The 6566-nt window shown below is 45.5% G+C and overlaps 1 long non-coding RNA gene across 1 annotated transcript; it reads left to right on the top strand.

The window, feature by feature from the left end:
• The first annotated feature begins 1519 nt into the window (after window positions 1–1519).
• Window positions 1520–2922, top strand: LOC140976604 (uncharacterized). The gene is made up of 3 exons (XR_012175240.1): window positions 1520–1619; window positions 1887–2156; window positions 2885–2922. It is a non-coding gene; the product is annotated as an uncharacterized lncRNA (long non-coding RNA).
• Window positions 2923–6566: the final 3644 nt, after the last annotated feature.

Raw genomic sequence — 6566 nt, 5'->3', positions numbered from 1 at the left:
TCCGGCCCACTCTCGGTAGCCCAAAAAGAGAGAGCCCACAAGGGTATTCGGAAAGCCTCGGAAGGTCATCTTCGTGACAGAGCCCATCAAGAGGTCACCTCATTCACATGAAGACGGTGGGAGGTCATCCGGGAGGTCATCCAGACCGACCTCCCGGATTCACATTCTCGTCGATCAGTGAGATGGCCGACCTCCACCGCCGACCTCCAAGAACGAAGCCGAGCCGACCTCCCATAGGGTGCTTTCACGACGATTGGGAATGCTTTGGCCGACCTCCCACGCCGAGCTCCAATGCCGAGCTCCCAAGAGTCCCGAGCCGGCCTCCCGTGTAGTGTGATCGTGCCGAGTTGACATGTTGTGGCCGACCTCCCGAGCCGATCTCCCAGGGACTAAGATGATAGGCGGACTCATGACTATGATAACTCTTGCCTAGACGCCAACAGATAGCCCACAAAAATCTAACCAAATCTAGAAGATATGACCAAATCTTTCACAGGATCTAAAACAAATCTTGCAAAATTCTAAGGATCTAAATATACCAAAATCAGGACTCTATTGTTCTCCTATAAATACCAGGTTTCGTTCACTATTTATTGATTCATATATTCACTCGCTTTACACACACAGTACTCTCTCAGTTTTCTATCTCTGACTTGAGCGTCGGAAGGCTACGCCGGAACAACCTTTCGGCCCCCTTCTAACGTTCTTGTTCGTGTTGCCAGATTTCGAAGGTCCAATCCGAGCTCCCCAAGTGAAGATCCGACCTCCCAGCCACCGCTCAAAGGTTTGATCCGACCTCCTAGTTATCATCACCGATTTTAGCAACATCAATTGGCGCCGTCTGTGGGAAATACTGAGCAAAGACGTAGACATATGAGAATGCAAAAAGAAATTGGGTGGAAGAGCTCCCAAGCGTGCTATGGTTGTACATGACCACTCCGAAGCGGGGGAACACCTTTCAGCTTGGTTTATGGAAATGAAGCAGTGCTTCCGGCAAAGATTGGCGAAGAGACCTCTAGAGTAATATGCTATGATGAACAAAACAATGAGAGACGAGCAGCAGACTTAGACTTCTTGGAAGAAAAGAGAGAGGCCGCAGCCATAAGAATGGAAGCTTACAAGAGACGTATAGCCCGATCCTACAATAAGAAGGTCATTCAGATAAGCTTTAACGTTGGAGACGTAGTTTGGAAGAAAATTCAAGATGTTGATGTTGGAAAGCTAGATCCAAGATGGAAAGGACCGTTCAAGGTGGTAGAGAAGCTCAGCTCTGGTGCCTATTACTTAGAAGATCTGGCAGGGAAGAAATTGAAGAGGCCATGGAATGCTTATCACCTCCGCAAATATTATACTTAGATATTATTATACCTTTAATTTCTTTTATTCTGTCAGTTACTTTTGTAGTAAGGACATAAGGTTTTAATGTTACATGCATTTATATTAATAGAATTACACGTTTTTATTAGATATTATTGAAGGAAAGGGTTTTCACCCAATCTCAGTTCAGGAGCCTCAGAGCTCACCTCATCTTGGTCACGTCAAGTTTATAAGGGTTTTCACCCTAAGTCAGTTCAGAAGCCCAGAGCTCACCTCATCTTGGTTACGCCAAGTTTACAAAGGTTTTCACCTGATGTCAATTCAGGAGCCCAGAGCTCACCTCATCTTGGTCACGCCGAGTTTATATGGGTTTTCACCCGATGTCAGTTCAGGAGCCCAGAGCTTACCTCATCTTGGTCACGCCAAGTTTATAAGGGTTTTCACCCTAAGTCCGTTCAGGAGCCCAGAGCTCACCTCACCTTGGTTACGCCAAGTTTATAAGGGTTTTCACCCGATGTCATTTATGGAGCCCAGAGCTCACCTCATCTTGGTCACGCCGAGTTTATAAGGGTTTTCACCCGATGTCAGTTCAGGAGCCCAGAGCGCACCTCATCTTGGTCACGCCAAGTTTATAAGGGTTTTCACCCGATGTCATTTATGGAGCCCAGAGCTCACCTCATCTTGGTCACGCCGAGTTTATAAGGGTTTTCACCCGATGTCAGTTCAGGAGCCCAGAGCGCACCTCATCTTGGTCACGCCAAGTTTATAAGGGTTTTCACCCTAAGTCAGTTCAGGAGCCCAGAGCTCACCTCATCTTGGTTACGCCAAGTTTAAAAGGGGTTTCAGTTCAGGAGCTCAGATGTCACCTCATCTTGGTTACGCCAAGTTTATAATTTCACTTTAAGTCAATTCAGGAGCCCAGAGCTCACCTCATTTTGGTTACGCCAAGTTTACAAGGGTTTTCAGCCGATATCAGTTCAGGAGCCCAGAGCTCACCTCATCTTGGTCATGCCAAGTTTATAAGGGTTTTTACCCGATCTCAGTTCAGGAGCCTCAGAGCTCACCTCATCTTGGTCACGTCAAGTTTACAAGGGTTTTCACCTTGTCTCTGTTCAGGAGCCTCAGAGCTCACCTCATCTTGGTCACGCCATGTTTATAAGGGTTTTTACCTGATCTCAGTTCAGGAGCTTCAGAGCTCACCTCATCTTGGTCACGCCAAGTTTACAAGGGTTTTCACTCTAACGCAGTTCAATAGCCTCAGAGCTCACCTCATCTTCATCACGCCAAGTTTACAAGGGTTTTCACCATGTCTCAGTTCAGGAGCCTCAGAGCTCACCTCATCTTGGTCACACCAAGTTTACAAGGGATTTCACCCGATCTCAGTTCAGGAGCCTAAGAGCTCACCTCATCTTGGACACGCCAAGTTTATATGGGTTTTCACCCGATGTCAGTTCAGGAGCCCAAAGCTCACATCATCTTGGTCACGCCAAGTTTATAAGAGTTTTCACCCTAAGTCAGTTTAGGAGCCCATAGCTCACCTCATCTTGGTCACGCCAAGTTTATAAAGGTTTTCACCCTAAGTCAGTTCAGGAGCCCAGAGCTCACCTCATCGTGGCTACACCGAGTTTTTAAGGGCCCTTACCCAATCTCTGCTCAAGAGCTCCAGAGATCATCTCGGCTCGGTTAGGGCCAGTTCACAAGGAATTTATTTATGCAGACCTCAGCTCGGCAGGAACTTATTCACTCGGTTGCTATTTTGATAAGTGTTGGGCCGAGCTCCCATGGCCGAGCCGAACTCTCACTCAGCGAGACCTCATCTGGTTATTATTTTGTGAAGTGTTGGGCCGAGCTCCCATGGCCGAGCCGACCTCTCACTCAGCGAGACCTCATCTGATTATTATTTTGTCAAGTGTTGGGCCGAGCTCCCATGGGCCCGATCGACCTCTCTCAGTGACCTCTCTTTGTTGAGATTTTATTAAGGGTTGGGCCGAGCTCCAAGAGCCCAGCCGATCTCTCTCAGCGTGACCTCACCGGGTTATTATTTTATGAAGTGTTGGGCCGAGCTCCCGGCCGACCTCCTTCGAGATGACCTCCACGGGTTATTATTTTATGAAGTGTTGGGCCGAGCTCCCAGCCGATCTCCCTCAGGATGATCCCTTGGGGTTCTTATTTTATGCCGAGCTCCATGCCGACCTCTCTCAGGATGACCTCCTCGGGTTATTAGTCTATTAAGTGTTGGTCCGAGCTCCCATAGCCCGGCCGACCTATCTCAGGATGACCTCGTCGGGTTATTATATATTAAGTGTTGGCCAAGCTCCCATGGCCCGGCAGACCTCAATCAGCGTGGCCTTACCTGGTCAATATTTTATTAAGTGTTGGGCCGAGCTCCCATGTCCTGGCTGACCTCACTCAGCACGGCCTTACCTGGTCAATATTTTATTAAGTGTTGGGCCGAGCTCCCATGTCCTGGCTGACCTCACTCAGCACGGCCTTACCTGGTCAATATTTTATTAAGTGTTGGGCCGAGATCCCATGTCCTGGCTGACCTCACTCAGCACGGCCTTACCTGGTCAATATTTTATTAAGTGTTGGGCCGAGCTCCCATGGCCTTGCTGACCTCACTCAGCGCGGCCTTACCGGGTCAATATTTCTGTTTGGGCCAAGCTCCCATGGCCTGGTCGACCTCACCCTGCGGGAGCCTATCGGGTCGTTATCTTCTTAAGTGTTGGACCTAGCTCCAAGAGCCCGACCGGCCTCTCTCAGGTTGAGCTTCTCGGGTTATTGTTTATCAGGTGTTTGGCCGAGCTCCAAGATCCCGGACGACCTCTCTCAGTATGACCTCATCATGTTATTATTTAGTGTTTGCCGAGCTCCAAGTGCCTGGCCGACCTATCTCAGGACAGCCCATGGGCCACCGAGAGCTCAAACCACAACGAGCTTCTGGTCTACGACGTCAGCTCGACTTGAAAGGGGGGACTCGTGATACCCCCGGAACGGAGAGAGGTCCGGCCCACTCTCGGTAGCCCAAAAAGAGAGAGCCCACAAGGGTATACGGAAAGCCTCGGAAGGTCATCTTCGTGACAGAGCCCATCAGGAGGTCACCTCATTCACATGAAGACGGTGGGAGGTCATCCGGGAGGTCATCCAGACCGACCTCCCGGATTCACATTCTCGTCGATCAGTGAGATGGCCGACCTCCACCGCCGACCTCCAAGAACGAAGCCGAGCCGACCTCCCATAGGGTGCTTTCACGACGATTGGGAATGCTTTGGCCGACTTCCCACGCCGAGCTCCAATGCCGAGCTCCCAAGAGTCCCGAGCCGGCCTCCCGTGTAGTGTGATCGTGCCGAGTTGACATGTTTTGGCCGACCTCCCGAGCCGATCTCCCAGGGACTAAGATGATAGGCGGACTCATGACTATGATAACTCTTGCCTAGACGCCAACAGATAGCCCACAAAAATCTAACCAAATCTAGAAGATATGACCAAATCTTTCACAGGATCTAAAACAAATCTTGCAAGATTCTAAGGATCTAAATATACTAAAATCAGGACTCTATTGTTCTCCTATAAATACCAGGTTTCGTTCACTATTTATTGATTCATATATTCACTCGCTTTACACACACAGTACTCTCTCAGTTTTCTATCTCTGACTTGAGCGTCGGAAGGCTACGCCGGAACAACCTTTCGGCCCCCTTCTAACGTTCTTGTTCGTGTTGCCAGATTTCGAAGGTCCAATCCGAGCTCCCCAAGTGAAGATCCGACCTCCCAGCCACCGCTCAAAGGTTTGATCCGAGCTCTTTAAGTGAGGATCCGACCTCCCAGTTATCATCACCGATTTTAGCAACATCACAACACATCCAATAGGTAAGTGACACGTCATCTGTGCTCAACTTTAAAAAAAATGTTTCAACACATCCAATAGGCAAGTGACACGTCATCTGTGCTCAACTTTAAAAAAAAAAGAGGTGGACTCTGATACAACAGTTAAAGAAAAGTTGCCATTGCTTTACAAATTGAGATGGTGCATGGGGTCAACTTTCTCTTAGATCATCTCACACGGCTTTATCAAATTAACAAGGCAAGTCCACAAAATGCATAGTGGCACTCTATATAAGAAACAAGAGGGTTAATGATGGTCGGTACGATGAGATAATAGAGACATAGAGTTATGCTAAGCGAAGGAGAACATAAAAAACCGATCTCACATTATAATGACATCGATTTTAAAACTGTGCAGGTATCGAAATGTACCATTGTGAGCGCTTAAAAATTTAGATAAATATTACTCTTATTAACAAGATGTATATTCTTTTCGAAAGTTTATAAATTTAAAAACAAGATTTTTTTTAATACGAGTTATTTCGTAAAATACTTAAAATCTATAAAATTTGGCTTTTAAAAAGCATTTATTTTAACTCAATTAGTTCTTTTATAAAAGCACTACAATACCTATATATCCAAACACGTATAAAACTATTAAAGCACTTTTATATATATATATATACGCTTTTAAGAAGAAAAACTACTAAATCCAAACGGACTCTTTTTAAGCGCTTAAAAAGCTTCTTTCAAGTTTCCAAATAATTAACAGGTGACGTAACAAGGGATACATCACTTTTTTTTTTTTTATGGATCCTCCAGGTTGAGGAGTTACTCGCTGCCGATATCAGTATCTTTCGTTTCATATTCACGAGTATAATAAGTCAATTTGTGATTCTTATCTTATTCAATGTAAGCACGTTTTTTTCCTTGCGTGATAGCGCCATGTTCAGATCTTGTTAATGAATTTGGACAAACATTTTTAAACGATTAATTAATACATACATATCCATCCAGATTTGTTACCACAAATTTCTATAACGTGAGCATCTTTTCTTCTTATTTTTTTTCTTTCTTAAATATGTATAAATATTATCTCGTTAGATCTTTTGTGAGCGAGGGTCCGACGGATTTTTATCTGAGAAATCTGACAATATTTATAATAATAGATAATATTTTTGACATAAAAAATAATAATTTTTTACGAATGACCCAAATAAGATATTTGTTTTTGTATAATTTGAATCATTTCAGACTAAATAATTCATATGACCCCGTTTAAGTTCAATTTACTTGCAATGGTTTTCTTAGAATAGTTGAACATGCACGGGCGACCTAATTTCTCGTAACTTTGACTCTGCCCCTTAATCCATGTTATTCAGTCATGACCGGACGCACATGCACCACAGCTGTTGCACACATGC

The sequence above is a fragment of the Primulina huaijiensis genome, chromosome 5, assembly GCF_012295235.1.
Source record: "Primulina huaijiensis isolate GDHJ02 chromosome 5, ASM1229523v2, whole genome shotgun sequence".
Taxonomy (NCBI): domain Eukaryota; kingdom Viridiplantae; phylum Streptophyta; class Magnoliopsida; order Lamiales; family Gesneriaceae; genus Primulina; species Primulina huaijiensis.
This window is presented reverse-complemented; position numbering and strand designations above follow the sequence as displayed.